Below are 19,992 nucleotides of genomic sequence, written 5' to 3'. Positions count from 1 at the left end.
TCTTCATGTGCATACACCAATCCATCTTCCTATATTTGTGTTCACCACTGTGACTTGAATATTGGAGTGCAGCTCACCATCTATTGAAGGACTTACGCTCACCAGCTGAATATGCCCAAAATGTGTGGATTCGGGCTAAAACGGCACAAGATCCGGAATGGATGGATGAGCTGAGCACGGCCTCCCAGTATATCCTGCTCCGAGCCTCAGAATTCTACTGGATCTCCAGCTTCTGATTTCCCTCCAAGTATGTTACATCTCCGTCTCATCATATATACGCACAGATCTTTCCAATAACAGAGGATTAAACCCACAATAGTGTGATAATGTAAAAACTATTGTTTTTATCTATAAAATACACTCACATAAGAACCGATCAGAATTGGTCCAGCAAACGCCAACAATATGGCGATCCTCTCTCCCTGTCCAGCGGCTGTCAGTGTGTATACGGCTGTTCTCATTGCACCAGCCACCTCCGATCACCACCACTCATCTCTGCTGGCCCACACACATAGTAAAACCACGCCCTTTATTCATTTTGCTAGGCTTTCTCAAAGGGTGTGGCTACACATTTCGGAGCTTGCACACTAAGCCTAGGCTCAAGACAGGAATGTACCTGCTCTGAAACATGTAGCCACACCCAGTTTCCCTCCAATTGTGAATTCACTTCCATCTGGTGAGGTGGTGCGTTCCAGCATAATTCTGAGGCAAGCTGAGGGACCTGTCAGCACTGGTGCTGTGTACACCTCATGGAGACTACTCGCAGGGAGACGGCCACATTTATTACAGCGACTTGCTTTTTTATGAAGAGCGTGTGGCTTACTTATACATATGAATTTCCAATCATGTTTAACAATAATTATGTCTTTATACTGCACTTAGAAGGCCTCTCCCTCTTATTTATTTTCTGTGTAGCACCACTTTGTGTCCTTTTAGTTTAAGTACAGGCAAAGTTATGACTCATGGTAAGTGCAAGCCTGAAATCTGGGTCAAGGTTTACTGCAGGTCAGGCTGGGTGACTCTGGTGCCTCACCCTGGTTTTGGAAGTTTTTAGAAACTTCTAGATGTTAGTAGGTGGGGTGTCCAGGAGGGTTGTTCTGTATACTTACGGGAACCTGTCCAATCCCCAGGCATACTGTCCTGGAAGGGTGGTTAGGCCAGCCCTTAAATATGGGAGAGCCACGCTAGCAGAGAAGTCGGGTGGAAGTTGAGGAGGCTGTCAGTGGCCTAGGGGGATCTTCTAGGTCTAGGGGAGACCTCATCTCCAGGCTGGGCTTTGCCTGGCTTAGAGGATCCATGCAACATTAAACTGTCAAGTTGCACCCGGTGTGAATGGGAGCTAATACCTTTATTGTTACCTTCTTTTTTTACTGCAATCTTGTTAGAAGTAAAATTATAATAAAAATGTATTGAACAAAAAAAAATATTGTGTATATGGGTGCAATGAAGACAAACTTTGGTACCCAAAAATTGCTCATAGGTGACACTTTAACTATTTTCTGCCCACCCACAGTATATTTACTGTGGGTGGGCGAAAGCTTCAGGCTGAGCGACATACTGGTACATCGCTCAGCTCATGCACACTTGGCACCACCTGAGGCACTCAGTACCAGCTTCCTTACTATTGTGATGCCATGATTGGCCCACAGCTATTACCTGGTACCTGGGCCAATCATAGCACCCTGTACTATGTGATTAGCTGTTGCCGATCACAACAGTAAGCAGTCTGTAATGAATGGCTTCTATTTATGACAGTAAAATCTATTGCTTATATCAGTTATCAACAGTGTTATATGCAATAGCAGTCTAAAAAAAAATCCCGATCAATCCTCCAGAGACCCACTTTGGTGACACTGAACTACTCTGATGACAGGATGCAAAATAAATGTTAACAAAGAAAAAAAAATAATAATTGAACAGATTATTTATTTATTTTTAATACAGTCACCAGTCCGTATCCCTGATCATTGACACACCAGTCATATGATGGTGCTGTACTGCACTGGTGACACCCTTATCACCGCACACCAGTCATATGGTGGCGCTGTACTGGTGACATCATGATCACCCCTACACCAGTCATATGATGACACTGTACTGTACTGGTGACACCCTGATCACCATCAAACCAGTCATATGATGACACTGTACTGCACTGGTGACTAGGGATGAGCTTCGAGTTCGAGTCAAACTCATGTTTGACTCGAACATTGCCTGTTCGCCGAACATCGAAAAATTTGGTGTGTTTGCGTGCAAATTCGAAAAGCCGCGGAACACCCTGTAAAAATCTATGGGTAAAATCTAAAGTGCTAATTAAAAGGCTTATATGCAAGTTATTGTCATAAAAAGTGTTGGGGTACCTGGGTCCTGCCCCAGGGGACATGTATCAATGCAAAACAAAGTTTTTAAAATGGCCTTTTTTCCGGGAGCAGTGATTTTAATAATGCTTAAAGTGAAATAATAAAAGTCAAATATTCCTTTAAATTTCGTACCGGGGGGGGGGGTGTAAAGTATGCCTGTGAAGTAGCACTTGTTTCCCGTGCTTAGAACTGTCCCTGCACAAAGTGTAATTTCTGAAGAAAAAAAAAGTAATTTAAAACCAATTGCGGCTATAATGAATTGTCGGTCCCTGACAATACAGAGAAAAGGCTTTGAAAGTCATTAAGAAAAAAAAATAAAAATGTGTGGGGGTCCCCCCAAATTCAATTACCAGGCCCTTCAGGTCTGGTATGGATTTTAAGGGGAACTCCACCTCAAATTAAAAAAAAAATGGCATGGAGTTCCCCTCAAAAATCCATACCAGACCCTTTATCCGAGCACACAACCTGGCAGGCCGCAGGAAAACCATACCAGGCCACATGCCCTTAACATTGGGAGGATGCTTTGGGGGTCTGTGACCCCTCAAAGCACCATGTCCCCATGTTGATGGGGACAAGGGCCTCATCCCCACAACCCTTGCCCGGTGATACATAAGAGCTGTCACTGGCTGAAGCCGCGCCATTCCCAGGGTGTCTCCGGTGGAGACAGGTGATGCGCTGCGGACATTTCATCGCTGGACCTGGATGAAGTGGAGATATCATCGCTGGACCCCGGAGAGGAGATCATCCATCGCAGGATACAGACAGCATTGGAGCGGAGACCGAGAGTGGATCACCACAGCTGGATTTTTTTTGTTTTTAATAAAGGACTTTTCCAATGGTGTCTGTGTTTTTTTGTACAATTTGTTACACTTTCTTTTGTGAAATGGTAGGGGTACAATGTACCCCCATTACCAATTAACATAGGGGGGCCGGGATCTGGGGGTCCCCTTTGTTAAAGGGGTCTTCCAGATTCCGATAAGCCCCCCGCCTGCAGACCCCCACAACCACCGGGCAAGGGTTGTGGGGATGAGGCCCTTGTCCCCATCAACATGGGGACATGGTGCTTTGAGGGGTCACAGACCCCCAAAGCATCCTCCCAATGTTGAGGGGGTTTGGTATGGATATTTGGGGGGAACCCCATGTCATTTATTTTTTATTTGACGCAGGGTTCCCTTTAATATTCATACCAGACCTGAAGGTCCTGGTAATTAAATTTGGGGGGACCCCCACACATTTTTTTTTTATCATTGACTTTTCTCTGTATTGACGGGAGCTGACAATTCATTATAGCCGCAAGTGATTTTAAATGATTTTTTTTTCCTTCAGAAATTACACTTTGTGCATGGACAGTTCTAAGCACGGGAAACAAGCACTACTTCACAGGCCTAATATAGACACTCCCTCTAGGTACAAAATTTAAATTAACATTTCACTTTTATTGTTTCACTTTAAGCATTATTAAATTCACTGCCCCCGAAAAAACGTCAGTTTTTAAAACTTATTTTTGCATTGATACATGTCCCCTGGGGCAGGACCCGGGTCCCCAAACACTTTTTAAGACAATAACTTGCATATTAGCCTTTAAAATTAGCACTTTAGATTTCAAACGTTCGAGTCCCATAAACTTTAATGGGGTTGTAAAGTTCACACAAACTTTTGGTCTGTTCGCAGGTTCTGGTCCGAACCGAACGGGGGTGTTCGGCTCATCCCTACTGGTGACACCCTGATCACCCCACACCAGTCATATGATGATGCTGTACTGTACTGGTGACACCCTGATCACCATCACACCAGTCATATGATGACACTGTACTGCATTGGTGGCAGTATGGAGAAATTGTGAAACAAAATGTATTTAACCGCTTGCCAAGTGCATAAATTACTTATACAGTGGCAGAGCAGCTTTCCTGCAATCATGTACACACTCCTGCTGGCCCAGCACTGCTGTGATTCGACACAGCACCAATCAGTGTTCAGGTCGAGGCCAATGATTTTTGTCCTGGACGTGTGGATTAGTTCTGGCAAATCACAGAACAACATGGGACTGTGTTTCCAAAACACAGGAAAGAAAGTGATTTTCTCTGGTGGAGCTCTTTGCAGTTCCAGTGAGAAAATATAGCAGAAGTACAGTAGGTAAAAGCAGCACACTGACACAAAAACATAGAGAGACATATTTTAACCTTCTGATGCCCCCCCCCCCCCCGTAAACCCTTTTCTTTGCCCTGTCACAGTGTCATTCGTACAGATTATTTTACTGATCTCTGTATTAGTGTCACAGGCAACACCAGATAGCTTTAGCGTCAATCTCTATTTCCTCATTTCAATTCCTATACTTGTACCCTGCTGACAGCTGAATAAAAAAAAAAATATTTGCCAGTAAAAAAATATATATATAAAAAAAAACTGCGTGGGGCCACCCCCATTCAATACCAGACCCTTCACACAAACCGATTAATATATACTTATTGGAATTCTTTTTTTTGCTGAAGACATGTAGCATAATACATTTTAATATAAATGTAGGGTGACATTTGAGTTTATTGGTTATTTGTTAAAAGCAGAAAGAAAACATTTTTTTTCTTCAAGATTTTGGTTTGGTCTTTGCCCCAAGGTTTTAGCAGTCCTTGTTAGCTAGCTTCCAGCACGCTCACAGCTCTCCAAGACAGGTGTATTCACACAACTCCTTCTCACCACCACACCTAACACTACTTCCTGACCCGGATTCACATACCTTGGCGCAGTTATGCCGGCGTAGCGTATCGAATATACGCTACACCGACGTAGCGCAGAGCGGCGAGCACAGTATTCACAAAGCACTTGCTCCCTAATCTACGCTGGGTTCCCTCGGCGTAACTCGTCGTAAGTGGCAGTGGGTGTGAGCCATGCTAATGAGGCGTGTCCCCATGTAAATGATAGGCCGAGCACCATCAAGATACGAATAACGAACGGCGCATGCGCCGTCCCATGGACGCTTCCCAGTGCGCATGCTCAGAATCATGTCGAAACAACTGCCTAAGTTACGTTGAATCACTGCCTACGATTTGAATGTAACCTACGACTAGCCCTATTCACGTACTACGTAAACAACGTAAAAAATGACAGCTGTGTTCCCTGGTGCAGCCATTTGCATTGATGCTGCTGATTTACACCTGCTTTATGCGGCTTAACTTTACGCTGGACGTACGACTTACGTAAACCGCGTATATTAATGCACCGGGCGCAAGTACGTTCGTGAATCGGCGTATCTCACTCATTTGCATATTCGAATCGTAAATCAATGGGAGCGCCCCTTGCGGCCAGCGTAAATATGCGCCCACGATACGACGGCGTAGGAAACTTGCGTCAGTCGGATGAAGCCTATTTTCAGGCGTATCTTGCTTTCAGAGTCAGGCGCATAGATACGACGGCGCATATGTGCACTTACGCGGCGTATCTCGAGATACGCCGGCGTAAGTGCTACGTAAATCCGGGCCCCTGTCTTTAAGAGCTGCTTGCTGAAGTCCAGGGTCACTAGTACCGGTAACCCACAAAGGGCCTGCTTTAAATTCTGAAATGCCTCATTAACTTTGGGATTCCACTTGACCATAACCGACCCACTACCCTTCGTCAGGTCGGTCAGATGGGCGGCCATAGTGGTAAAGTTGGGTATAAACCGTCTGTAATACCCCGAAATGCCCAGGAAGGCACTCGGTTGGGGCCATTTTTGAATTACCTTCACCTTATTGGTCTGCAGCTTGTCCACTTCCCGGCCAATAATGTACCCAAGGTATTTGGCCTCCTCCAGGCCTATGGCACATTTTTTTGGATTGGCCGTGAGACCTGCTTTCCTAAGGGAATCTACCACCGCTTGTACACGGAGCAGGTGCGATTGCCAATCTGGGCTGTGGATGACCACATCGTCTAAATATGCAGCTGCATACGGGTGATGTGGTCTCAAGGCTTTGTCCATCATTCGCTGCAATGATGCAGGGGCTCCGTACAGACCAAAAGGCATCCGCTTATACTGAAACAAGCCCTCAGGAGTGGACAGTCAGATTATTGGTAGAGGGACAAGGGGGCTGCAAAAATGGGGCGACGGTGCCGATATTTGGCACGCGGGGCACGATTCGCAGTACTCCTTGACATCTGCATGCAATCCGGGCCAGAAAAATCTCTGGACGATTCTCTCGCTGTTTTTTTCGATACCAAGATGGGACCCCCATTATGTGACCATGGACCAGGTCTAGCACCACCCTTTGGAAGGGTTTGGGGGACCAGTAGCTGTTCTACCGCGTCCTCTCCATGTTTTATCACTCGATACAATAAATTGTTTTTAATGGCCATGTAGGGGAAAGACACCACCAAATTAAGATCCACCAGTTCCCCATCCAACATCTTAACGTTTTCCCTGGCTCTCATGAGGGTGGCATCTCGCAGTTGCTCGATACAGAAATCCTCTTTGCTGACCTCTAAGTCGGTTACCACATTCTGGCTACTCAATGTCAGGGTCAGAGGGGTTCTCCTGTTAGTTACCCTGAGGCTGGGAGCTAACTTCCAGGTCCAAGGGCAGAAAATCTTAAAACTGAACCCCAAAATGTCCCTATGAATGGATTCCTCCGCTCGGCCAATTAAGGGGAAGGATGCTGCAATTTGAAAATGCCTGGCGGAAAGAAGTTTGGGACAAGTGGGTCATCTCCACAGTGTCCTCAGCCTACAAGCTGGAATTCAGAGAACTTCCACCATCCCGTTTTCTGAGATCAAGAGTTGCCAAAGATCCACAAAAAATAAGGCCTTTGTTTGTTCCAAGGGGTAATCATGGAGTTAGCCCCAGAGTATAAGGGATAAGGGTTCTACTCAAACCTTTTCACGGTTCCAAAGCCAAACGGGAATGTCAGACCTATCCTAGATTTGAAAAGCCTGAATCAGTTTCTGAACATTCACTCCTTTCACATGGAGTCTGTCCGTTGTTTTCACCCTTCAGGGAGGAGAATTCCTGGCATCAATAGACATCAGAGATGCATATCTACATGTGCCAATATTTCCCACTCACCAAAGAATTCTAAGGTTTGCGGTGGATCAACGCCAATTTCAGTTTGTGGCACTTCCTTTTGGGCTGGCTATGGCACCTCGAGTGTTCCCAAAAATACTGGCCCCGGCCCTGGCAAGGCTAGGGGCATAGGAATAACAGCCTATCTGGACGATTTGTTGATCATAGATCAGTCCGCTGCACGCTTGGGCCACAATGTGAACAGCACAGTGGGAAAATCCTCCTTGCAGCTTCAAAAAAGGCTGGAGTATTTGGGTATGATTATAGACACATCCCAAAGCAAGGTATTACTTCCAAGCCAAAGGCAAAAGCCATAGGAGACTTGGTCAGAGTGATAAAGACAAAAAGAAGGCCTTCCATCCGTCTATGCATGAAGTTATTGGGAAAGATGGTAGCCTCTTTTGAGGCTGTCCCTTACGCCCAGTTTCACTCAAAGCCTTTACAGGGCAGAATTCTGTCCACTTGGAACAAAGATGTTCTGGCCCTGGACCTTCCTATGATCTTATCTCCAAAGGTTCGCCAGAGCCTCAATTGGTGGTTGCTCCCCCAAAATATGTCAAAAGGAAATTCCTTCACTCAGGTTACCTGTAAATTGGTAACCACAGACACCAGTCTTCATGGCTGGGGGCAGTTCTGGAAGAGGCATCTGCCCAGGGAAGTGGTCCGGAGCAGAAAAGCTCCTCCACATCAACATTTTGAAGATTTGGGCAATTCATTTGGCCCTCAGAGTCTGTTCTTACAGACTGCAGGGTTGGCCTGTTTGGATTCAGTCCGACAATGCTACAGCCATGGCCTATATCAATCACCAAGGAGGCACCAGAAGTCCGGATGCTCAAAGAGGTGAATCACATCCTGGCCTGGGCAGAAAGGCATATTCCTCGCATGTCTGCAGTCTTCATTCCAGGGGGTTGACCTTGGGTTCTCCCACTACGCTCAGAGGTCACCGGGTGATATCCGCCCCCTTATGTCGTCACCACCTGGAGCATGATGGGTCTGTGACGTCATAAGAGGCCTATATAAATCAGTGCGCGCCGTGCACCCGGCATTACAGCCGGAGGAAGCGACATTTCAACATCGAAGAAGAAAGAAGGCGACAGAAGACCGGGCCCCTGCTGGTAAAAGAGCTGCAAGAAGACAGCGGAGAAGCCCGGCAGAAGGAAGAAGGAGAATATGACAGAAGACCGGCCCCCCCCCCCCTGGTAAAAGAGCTGCAAGAAGACAGCGGGGGCCCCAGCAGAACAGAACAAGACGGCGGTATAGACCGTTCCCCCCGGCAGAAGAGAACATAAAAGACGGCGAAGAAGACTGGGACCCCGGCAGAATAGAACAGAGAAGACGGCAAAGAAGACCGGGGCCCCCACTAGTAAAAGAGCTTAAAGAAGAACGCAGGGGCTTCGGCAGAACAGAACAAAACAGCGGTGAAGACCGGGGCCCCCGCTAGTAAAAGAGCTTAAAGAAGAAAGCGGGGGCCCCCGACAGAACGCCCCCCGAAAGAGCGGAGAAGTTGCAAGAAGACCCCCAGAGCTGTCTAATAAATTACTTTATAAAACCTGTGTAGTGTTTTTTTTGTAATTTCTTTTTCCTCCAGGTGAATGGGTAGGGGTATGATGTACCCTATACTCATTCAACTAGGGTGGGGGGCCCCCTTATTAAAGGGGGCTCCCGGATTCTGATAAGCTCCCTGCCCGCAGACTCCGACAACCAACGGCCAGGGTTGTCCGGAAGATGCCCTGTCCTCATCAACAAGGGGACAGGGTGTGTTGGGGTGGGGAGGCTGCACCTACCCCCCACATTGAGGGCATGCGGCCTGGTACAGTTAAGGAGGAGGGCGCTCACTTGTCCCCACCCCCTTTCCTGACCGACCGGGCTGCGTGCTTGGAGAAGAGTCTGGTATGGATTTTGGGGGGAACCCCCAAGCCGTTTTTTCAGCGTATGGGGGGTTCCCCTTAAAATCCGTAGCAGACCCAAGGGCCTGATATGCGCTTGGAGGGGGAACCCATGCCGTTTTTTTTATTTTAAATTTGGCGTGGAGTTCCTCCTCAAGATTCATACCAAACGCAGCTAACACAGTGCACTGCGATTACCTGCGGTTATGTGCCGATAGCTGCACGAGATCGCACCTGGACGCATTCAATTCTATTCGCACAAAACCGCAGCTAAATGCAGTGTGTGAAAGGTGTCATAGGAAAGCATTGTGTGCTTCTAGCTGCGGTAAAATCTGCAGCTGAAAGCACCATTCTATCCGTCCCTGTGAAAGGGGCCTAAACTGTCCAAGGATAATGACTTTTCTTCACCTGGGCAAATATGTTTGTTTGCACTTTTGTCCTGTCTATGTGAGAAGAAATTGTGTCTACTTTGAGAATCCTTCAGCTTATTTGAGGTCTCCCTGTCATCCAGGTGTATTTACCGGGAGTCAATGGTGGCTCTTTATCTCAAAAAATAGTCCTTCCCAGGCATTGTATCATTAACCTAACCCAGGAGTTCAAAGAAAGTTAGTCTTAGTTTTCATAGAATAAACTAGAGAGAGAACTAGAATAAAATATATTTTTTTCCTTCATGAAAATTCTTGTGTGCCCTTCGCCCTCATGTGCACCCACCACTGCTCCTAAGCTGTCACCTCAGTTTGATAGAGGGGTCCAGGTAAATGTAATTTCAGTCCTCGAGTTGGCTAGTGGGAGCAATGGTGTTCAGTTTAAAACAACTGCACCGGCAGTCCATAAATGAGCATTAGAGCTGCCCTGGCCCCCTGTGAATCCGATGGGGCCCAAGACCAGTACGGGAGGGCTGCTTGTACTGCCTTATCAGTGGCCCTAACTCTAATGCCGCGTACACGTGATCATTTTTCGTCATGAAAAAAAAACGTTTTTTAAAACGTCATTTAAAATGATCGTTTGTGGGCTTCACATATTTTCTTGGCTTCTGAAATGTTGTTTTTCGTGTTGTAAAAAATGATCGCGTGTGGGCAAAAACGACGTTTTAAACCCGCGCATGCCCAGAAGCAAGTTATGAGATGGGAGCGCTTGTTCTGGTAAAACTACCATTCATAATGGAGTAAGCACATTCATCACGCTGTAACAGACAAAAAAGCGCAAATTGTCTTTTACTAACACGGAATCAGCTAAAAGCCGCCCAAAGGCGAATAGAACTTCCCCTTTAGAGTGCCGTCGTACGTGTTGTACGTCACCGCGCTTTGTTCATCATTTTTCAAAAACGATGGTGTGTGGGCAACATCTAATGATGAAGTTGGAAAAACTACGTTTGGACATGCTGAAAAATGACATTTTTTTTCATGCCGAAAAACGATCGTGTGTACGCAGCATAAGCGTTTGTGAAATCTTACACCACAAAATGTACTCAGCCAATGACTTAATTTTTATTTTTATGCTGCTATCAATGGCCAACACGGTACAACACTTCATCCATGTCTTTGGTGATCTCTGATCTCCTTATGAACTGTTTCTTACATGATGAAGATCAGCCATGGAGTATATCTGAGGTGTATATCAGGGTGTGCTTCTTCCCCACATGAGAGCTGTGATGTCCAGCAACATTCATATACAAGACATTTCCCGCACTCAAGGCACTAATACACCTCGAGGGTTGTGTGGGATCCCTGATGTACAGGAAGACAGGACTTCAGTGAGGAACAATTCCCTCACTCAGGACAGGAATACGGCTTCTCCCTCATGTGAGATCTCTGATGTCTGGAAAGATTGTACTTCTGTGAAAAACATTTCCCACACTCAGAACAGGAATACGGCTTCTCCTCCGTGTGAGATCTCCGATGTTTGTAAAGACCGGACCTGTCTGAAAAACATTTTCCACACTCAGGACAGAAATAAGGCTTTTCCCCCGTGTGCGATCGCTGATGTCTGTAAAGATGGGACTTCATTGAAAAACATTTCCTGCACTCAGGACAGCAATGCAGCTTTTCCCCCGTGTGAGATCTCTGATGTCTGTTAAGATCAGACTTTTGTAAAAAACGTTTCCCACACTCAGCACAGGAATACGGCTTCTCCCCCGTGTGAGATCTCTGATGTATGGAAAGATGTGACTTCTGTGAAAAACATTTCCCACACTCAGGACAGGAATGAGGCTTTTCCCCCGTGTGAGATCTCTGATGTATGTAAAAATTTGACTTGTGTGAAAAACATTTCCCGCACTGAGGACAGGAATACGGCTTCTCCCCTGTGTGAGTTCTTTTATGCACATTAAGATTAGATTCAAAACGGAAACACTTCCCACACTCAGTACAGGAAAAGCTCTTCTCTGTTGGAAGGACGGCACCGTCCCTCACAGTCTGAGGTTCCTCAGGATAAGAGGAATACGATGGTCCGGCACCTTCCCTCACAGTCTGAGGTTCCTTAGGATAAGAGGAATATGATGGTTCATCTACACTGTGTGGTGCCGGATGGACATTTGAGGTAGTCGGGTTTTCTCCTGGACTATACTGTGTGATGTCCTCATCTTCTACTTTACAGTCTGGAGACAAAGTGAGACAATCCTCTGAGGTTTTCCTCATCTCCCGTCCATCTACTAAAATATAAATAAAAAGATTATTACTAGACATGAGCTGATTGGTTCTCCTAAACCAGGACTCCGCCCACATCAGGCAGCTTTGTCTCTGAGGATCTTACAATCCCACCCTCAAGGTAACTAGTAAATGGTTTAAAGAAATACATTTTTACTTGTATCTTCACAGGGTGACACTGTAGATACAGCAGTAATGGTGTGCCAACCTCCCGCTAATATGCAAAGACTATCTAAAAACGAAGGAAAATGGACTTTGAAAGCACACAAGTAAATAGTGTAAAAACATTAAGGGTTTTTATTTTAGAAAAGTTGTAAAAACAATTATACGTATAAAATTGTTATACCACTGTTATTAAATGGCCCACACATAGGTTATCATAGCACTTCCAACACTGACAATAGTGTCTGCAAGACCCAAAAAGTACATTAATAAGTATCCAAAAAGAATAAATAGTTTGGAAATACAGATGTGGAGTGGGTGAACCACGGTGTGGGTCCAGAAGCAGAAAATATTCGCTCTGTGCGTAACATGCCTGTAACACTCGGTCCTGTTGTGAATTGTTAAGGTCTGGAAGCGTTTCGATACCTTCGGGTGATTCTACGCTATACAAGCAATAAACAATAAACAATAAACATGTAGAGCGAATCTTTTTATAGGTATAATTTTTCTGCATCTTTTTATACGTATAATTGTTTTTACAGCTTTTCTAAAATAAAAACCCTTCATTTTTTTACACTATTTACCTGTGTGCTTTCAAAGTTAATTTTCCTTAGTTTTTAGATAGTCTTTGCTAACTAGTAAATGGGTCCTCTGATCTCCTACCAGTTCATTTCTTTATTCATGGACCTTCGTCAGAGAGTGAGGAAACAACAAGAACTGTCTTTTAAAGGAGTGACAGTGATGAGGGGATTATAGGACGAGTGTCTCCACCCCCTCTATCACTCATTGCCATCTTCTCAACACAAGAAGTCCTGCACTTCCTTATTTAGTCCATGATTTAGTCATGAATTACAGCGGGGCTAAACCCCACCAGAGGTCAGAGAGTGAAAGTGAGAGTGAGGATGGGGGACAAGGTGCTTTGGGATGGGGGAAAACAATTACCGTAAGTAGTGTTGGGCAAACTGTTCGGCCCGAGCATGAGTTCTGGGCAAACATTGGCTGTTCGCCCTGTTTGGGTAACACCCAAATTTGCAGGGTGTCTGCCCTGCCAAACGCCCTGATTGGGCAAAGCATTGCCCAATCAGGCCACAGTAAAAGCTAGTTGTTAATGAATGGGACCGGGAAACTGACCGCAGTGTCCTTAGCACCAGATGATCATCAGATGTCAATGAGCTTCCCCGCTAACAGCTGAATTAAAGAAAATTGCCAGGAAAATAAAAATTGGTGTGGGGGTCCCCCCAGTCCATACCAGACCCATATCAGAGCATGTAGCCTGACAAGGGTCTTATTCCCACAACGCTGGGCGGTGGTTGTGGAGGTCTGCGGGCAGGGGGCTAATCAGATCCCGCCCCCCCTATGTAAATGAATATGGGTACCTACCCATTCACCAAAATAGTAATAAAAACACAGACAGTTTTTGACAAATCCTTTATTAAATAAAAATCCACTGATGTAAATCCATTGCCGCCCACCTCACCTGAAAGAGAACAGAAAAAAACCCTCTTCGATTTCATAGACTGCTGACCGCCTCCTCCGCTGTTTGACAGTTCTCACATAAGGAAGGGACGAGGCCACCCAGCGACATCACCTGGTTGTCTCATGACATCACCGACCTAGCATGAATGGTCTGTGATGTCACAAGAGGGCGGTGCATCCTTACCTATATAAGAACTGTCAAATGACGGAGGACGCATTTAACGGGCAGCTGTCAACGAGCGAGGAGCATTTTTATTATTTTCGGGTCAGCAGGCGGCGTGAATGCTGATGGATTTACATCCGAAGGGAGACCCCATGAGAGCAGGTGAACTAAGCCAGAAGGCCATGTCCACCCACTCCCAAGACTTTCAGGGCTGGCCCGAGGACCGGCACCCTAATAGTCACACAGTGAGACAAAACGTGCACAAACAAAAAAAGACAAAAAGTGACAAACATAGGCTTAAATAAAAAAAAGTGGGGGAAAGGGATAATGGAGGGGAGAGTGAAAGAAGTGGTCATTGTGTTCAACAATAACCAGGCCCTCTGGCCAGGAATAAAAAAAAAAGGAGTGATATAGATTATGAAAGGGATCCTCCACCACTAGGTACCAGATTGTATGAACCTCTGTTCCAGGCCATAAATTTTTCTGTGGACACTTGGGTCGGATACTTCTGACGGTATCGTGGACTCTGGGTGTGAGGAATCTACATTTTTGAAACTTCCTTCTGAAATTCTGTTTCTGTTTTGGAAATTTCAGTGTGGATTGAACACAGTGTAGGGTCTATCAGCCCTCCTTCTACAACATTTATAAATATTTTTTACTTAAAGGAGTTGTAAAGGAAACATTTTTTTTGCCTAAAACTAATGTCTGCAAGGTAGACAGACAGAATAGTGTAATGATTCTGTTAAAACGAGTAAATACCTATTAAATTCCTTCATCTATATCACCTCCGGCGTTCTAGTTTCTGTTCTCTCATTCACTTCCTGGTTTGCGGCGCTCATTCATGTAAGAACTACATTTCCTAGTATGCATTGCGGCACGCCCAGTAATTCACACCTCCTTGAAGTCTCTAACACGTAGAAAGATGTAGTTCCCAGGAGGGGGCGAGCACGTCACTGACCACCACAGTAAAGCCTCCCTTCACGGTGGTGAGTAACAATCAGACAAGCAGGAAGTGAACAGAACAGAGAAGAAATAGAGCAACTTCTGAGCAAAAATGAACAATGAGGAAGTGAAAAGAGGAATGTCTGCAGGTAAAGGATGCTTATTATGAAGAAAAAAAAATTCCTTTACAACCCCTTTAATTCACAGAGAGACTATGATCAATGTTCAATAAGCTCTTTTTCCCTAATTTTTTTATTTTTTTCTATCATTTTTTATTTATATTTGTCACAGTGATCACTCACTTTACTTAGTGAGAGAGACGCGGGATAGTCTCTTCACTTTATGTGTCTGCACAATATACATTTACAGACTAAGGGGACCCCCAGGCACAATGGGCCAGATCCACAGCCGCCGAGCGCAACTTAACTTTTCAGAGTTAAGTTACACTGCCGCAAATCTCCCAAGTTAGGTGCCGATCCACAAAGCACTTACCTGGAAATTTGCGGCGGTGTAACTTAACTCCGTCCGGCGCAAGGCGTTCCTAATACAAATGGGCGATTCCCATTTAAAGTAGGCGCGCTCCCGCGCTGGACGTACTGCGCATGCTCCGTCGGGTAACTTACTGCGCTAACTGACGTCGCTCCGACGTCATTTGCTTAGACGTTAACGTAAATGGCGTCCAGCGCCATTCACGAACGTCTTACGCAAACGACGTAGAGTTGAAAATTTCGACGCGGGAACAACGGCCATACTTAATAGGGCTTAGTCAAATAGGACTCAGCCCTATTTTTACGCGGCGTAACTCGACGTAAACAACGTAAATTTAGCACGACGGGCCCGTCGGAACGTTCGTGGATCGCCGTAAGTGTTCATTTGCATATTCTAGGCCGGCCACAATGGCCTCGCCACCTAGCGGCCGGCCTAGAATTGCATCCTTAAGATCCGACAGTGTAATTCAATTACACATGTCGGATCTTCTGCCTATCTATGGTAAACTGATTCTGTGGATCAGTTCCATAGATAGAAACAGGGATACGACGGCGTAACAGTAGATACGCCGGCGTATCCCTTTTGTGGATCACCCCAATAATTTAAAAGTAATTTTTCATTTTTATTATTGCACTTTAAGCATCATTAAAATCACTGTTCCTGAAAAAACAATTGTTTAAAAAAAAATCATTTATAAATGTCCCCCAGGGCAGTACCCAGATCCACATACCCCTTTTATGGCCAAGTGCCTACAAAATGGGCACTTTTGATTTTTCCTGTTTGGCTCCCATAGACTTTAATGGCCTTCGCCGTTCGGGTTAGAACTTTTCCCCTGTTCAGGAGTTCTGCCCATCTCTACAACCAAGATGAAGACTGGACGGATCCTGAAGACCACCATCATTGGGTCATTGACTCCTCCCTCATTATCACTTTCTGTTTAAGGTTCCAAAGTTTGAGGATGTTATCACATTATTATCACCATGTAAAAGTTTGTGCTCCAATCACATCATCAGATATAAAATGTCCAGCTGGGGGAAAATGGGTGTGTGACAGACCTAGCCGGGACAGAGGCTTTTGGAGAGGACTGAAGGCTAGCCTCTTGCCTTCTGATTATGGGCCCTAGATTCTAAGGGAACAATGCTCTTTGCGAGAATTTTGGGAGACAGCCGACATGTTTCGCACTACGTTAGTGCTTAGTCATGGTTAAGCACTAACGTAGTGCAAAACATGTCAGCTGTCCCTTTCTGTGGCTGTGTCTTGCTGTGTATGCTCACTTTTACCGAATAAAGACAACTTTCCGAAGTTTATCTGGAGTGCGGCTGTCCATTTTCTCCCAAAATTCTCTTCATTTGCCTTGTGCATTGCCAGCACCTTGGTCTCCTGAGAGGTTCCTAATTGCCCACAAGATCCACCTGGAGCAGTGACTCCTTTCTAATGCTCTTTGCGAGGTGTATGTTTGGGGACCTTGAAGTAATGTTACTTTAGATTCAAGTCCATGTCCCCCCAAAACTCTGGGAACCCTGTATATGCCATATTATTAATAGTGACTGATTCATAATGTTGGGGCTAATAGAAGATGCTGATGTCGTCAACTCCAGTCACCTGTCTGTCTGTTGTCTGCTATTGTAAATTGTTTATTGTAAATAAGGCTAGTGTGGGATCTAAGAGCCGGTTCACACAGGGGCAACACGACTTCCAGCATGACTTTGGGAGGCAACTTGGACACGACTTGAGTATGAATCATCAGACAACTTACAAGGCAACTTCAAGTCGCCTCCAGGACAGTACAAGGCAACTTCAAGTCGCCTCCAGGACAAGAGGCTTTCCAGTGGCCAATCAAACAACAATCAGCTCTGTGTGAGGGAAGGGGAGGGAGGGGTTTGCCTGAGAAATGTATGCTATCTTCCTGTATTGTTGCTTCAGTTAAGACAGTGATCAGACTTCTGAGGCAACTTCCATTGAAATCTATGGGTACAAGTTGCCTAGAAGTCGGATTGAAGTAGTACAGGAACCTTTTCTGAAGTCGAAGCGACTTCAGTAGTGTGTATTAAGATGGCTCCATTCACTTCCATTGATTTTCTCAACCGCACGACTTGGGGAGACTTCAAGTCGGATCCCAGGTCTCCTCTGTGTGAACCGGCTCCAATGCCGCGTACACGTTTTTCGGCATGAAAAAAAATGTCATTTTTCAGCATGTCCAAAAAACGAAGTTTTTCCAACTTCATCATTAAAAACGATGTTGCCCACACACCATTGTTTTTGAAAAATGATGAACAAAGCGCGGTGACGTACAACACGTATGACGGCACTCTAAAGGGGAAGTTCTATTCGCCTTTTGGCTGCTTTTAGCTGGTTACTTGTTAGTAAAAGACGATTCGTGCTTTTTTATCTGTTACAGCGTGATGAATGTGCTTACTCCATTATGAATGGTAGTTTTACCAGAACGAGCGCTCCGGTCTCATAACTCGCTTCTGAGCATGCACGGGTTTTTAACGTCGTTTTAGCCCACACACGACCATTTTTTACAACACGAAAAACAAAATTTTAAAAAACGACATGAAAAAATGCAGCATGTTCGAATTTTTTTTTTTGTTGTTTTTCAGAAGCCGAAAAACGATGTGAAGCCCACACACGATCATTTTAAATGACGTTTTAAAAAACGTTGTTTTTTCATGCCGAAAAATTATCTTTTGTACGCGGCATAAGTCTTTCACTCATTGTTGTTTGTGTTAATTAACTCTGCTATTGTGACAAGGTTTTTTATGTTTCTATTTATGATAATGTTGATTGTGTCTTCTGAGCTAAAAGACGGCAAGTCTGTCCTAAAGGTCATGCCTCTGAGTCACCTAGGCTGTCTAAAGGATTAGTAATTAGCTCATGTTAATTAGGTTTCTGGTTACAGTTTGTATTGTTATCATTGTGTATATATTTGTTTGAGATCTCAAATAAAGAGGCTATTCCTGATGTACTCCAAGACTGGAGTATTTCTTACTATGTTACAATATATGTATGCCTTTTGCACTAATTAAACAATGTTTACATTGATTGGTTCATTCAACTTAGTAGTGCTGCTTCATATAATGTCCCACAACTTCTCTCATTTTCCAAAATACTAGGGATGGAGGTAAATCATAGTTATTGTCTCATACAAAGCCCCCGACTTTATGTCTTGTTCCCAGGACTGGTGTTGGCTGGTGACTGGGTGGGTTAAAGAGTCTTGGATAGTGCTGGTTCTGGACAAAGGAAGCATTTATGGGAAAAGTTCTGTTGAGGACAAGGGTTCGTCACAGGGTGTAACAAAAGATAATCACCTGTACTGATCTTTGATGTCCTTATTATTCCATCCACCTCTTCAGACTGCTGATCATCCCTCAAATACCTCTCTTCTGCCTTAAGATCAACTTTGATATCTATTAGCTCTTCACCCTAAACCAAGAGCAAAATCAACAATAACATTTGTACAACATAAGCTTTAATTATGGTGACATCACCACAACATATCTACATATTGTCACCACAAGTCCATGTTCTAGATGCTCCGTCCCACCAACCTTGTAACAGTGAGAGATGGTGTGACCTTCCTGTGTGGAATCCCGGGAATACAGAGGACGGGGACATCTCTCTGGTGGGTTCCTGGTATTAGGTGGCTCCATCATATCCTTGTGTCCTTCTGATAACTCCTCCATCACTCCATACTCCTCATCCTTCTCTTTATACTCTTCTTTAACAACAATATTATCATCCCTGAGATTTCCACTCTGAATATATAATAAAACATTCATTGTAACAAACATGCTGTGTATAAATCAGAACTAGCTATAATTGTTCCTCATCTACCTGATGATGGTGGGGGATGGTGTGACCTTCCTGTGTGGAATCCCGGGAATACAGAGGACGAGGACACCTCTCTGGTGGGTTCCCATTACTGGATCCATCTGTAGGAAACACACACACTGACTGAATACATTGTTTCTATGTGTTTATCAGATGATGGGGGATCTAGGTGGAGCCTCCGTACTGCTCTCTCCTTTACAATAAATAGCTAGATTCAGGATGGCGAGCGCATACTTGCGGCGGCGTAGCTTAAGGCATTTAGGCTACGCCGCCGTAAGTTAGCGAGGCAAGTACATGATTCACAATGTACTTGCCTGCTAAGTTACGGCGGCATAGCCTAAAGCGGGCGGGCGTAAGGGCGCCTAATTAAAATTTGGCTGAGGGGGCGTGTTTTATGATAATTAGGCTTGACCCGACGTGATTGACGTTTTTTTGCAACTGCGCATGCGCCGTACGCCTACATTTCCCAGTGTGCATTGCGGCTAAGTCCGCCGCACGGGCCTATTGATTTTGACGTGGACGTAAACGACCCAAATCCCTATTCACGGACGACTTACGCAAACAACGTAAAATTTTCGAATTTCGAAGCGGGAACGGCGGCCATACTTTAACATTGGCTACGCCACCTAGGGGGCATCTTTAACTTTAGGCGTATCTGTACTGCGGCGGCCGGGCGTACGTTCGTGAATAGGCGTAAGTAGTGATTTACATATTCTACGCCGACCGCAATGGAAGCGCCACCTAGCGGTCAGCCTAAAAATTACACTTTAGGATACGAGGGTGTAAGACACTTACGCCGCTCGTATCGGAGCCTAATTTAAGCGTATCGGGTTACCAGAATACGCTTAAATTAGCGCGGGCGCACATTCAGACTTAGGCTGGCATATCTACTGATACGCCAGCCTAAGTCTCTCTGAATCTAGTTAAAAGTCTCCTCTTACCCGGTGATATGAGGGGCGGCTGATTCTCCATCATGACGTCCTTGTAGAGATCCTTGTGTCCTTCTAAA

General features: G+C 45.1%; 1 protein-coding gene and 1 long non-coding RNA gene across 2 annotated transcripts in view; one reads left to right on the top strand and one right to left on the bottom strand.

The window, feature by feature from the left end:
- Window positions 1–19,992, top strand: part of LOC120935479 (oocyte zinc finger protein XlCOF6-like) — a 94,024-nt gene that overhangs the window by 48,086 nt on the left and 25,946 nt on the right. The gene's annotated exons all lie outside the window — the stretch shown is intronic.
- Window positions 11,888–18,740, bottom strand: LOC120935849. Its single transcript, XR_005748535.1, has 3 exons — window positions 18,701–18,740; window positions 18,461–18,575; window positions 11,888–11,922 (listed from the first exon to the last, which is right to left on the bottom strand). It is a non-coding gene; the product is annotated as an uncharacterized LOC120935849 (long non-coding RNA).

This window comes from Rana temporaria, chromosome 4 (assembly GCF_905171775.1).
Source record: "Rana temporaria chromosome 4, aRanTem1.1, whole genome shotgun sequence".
NCBI lineage: Eukaryota > Metazoa > Chordata > Amphibia > Anura > Ranidae > Rana > Rana temporaria.
The sequence above is the reverse complement of the archived record's forward strand: the minus strand, read 5'-3'. Positions and strand labels throughout refer to the sequence as shown.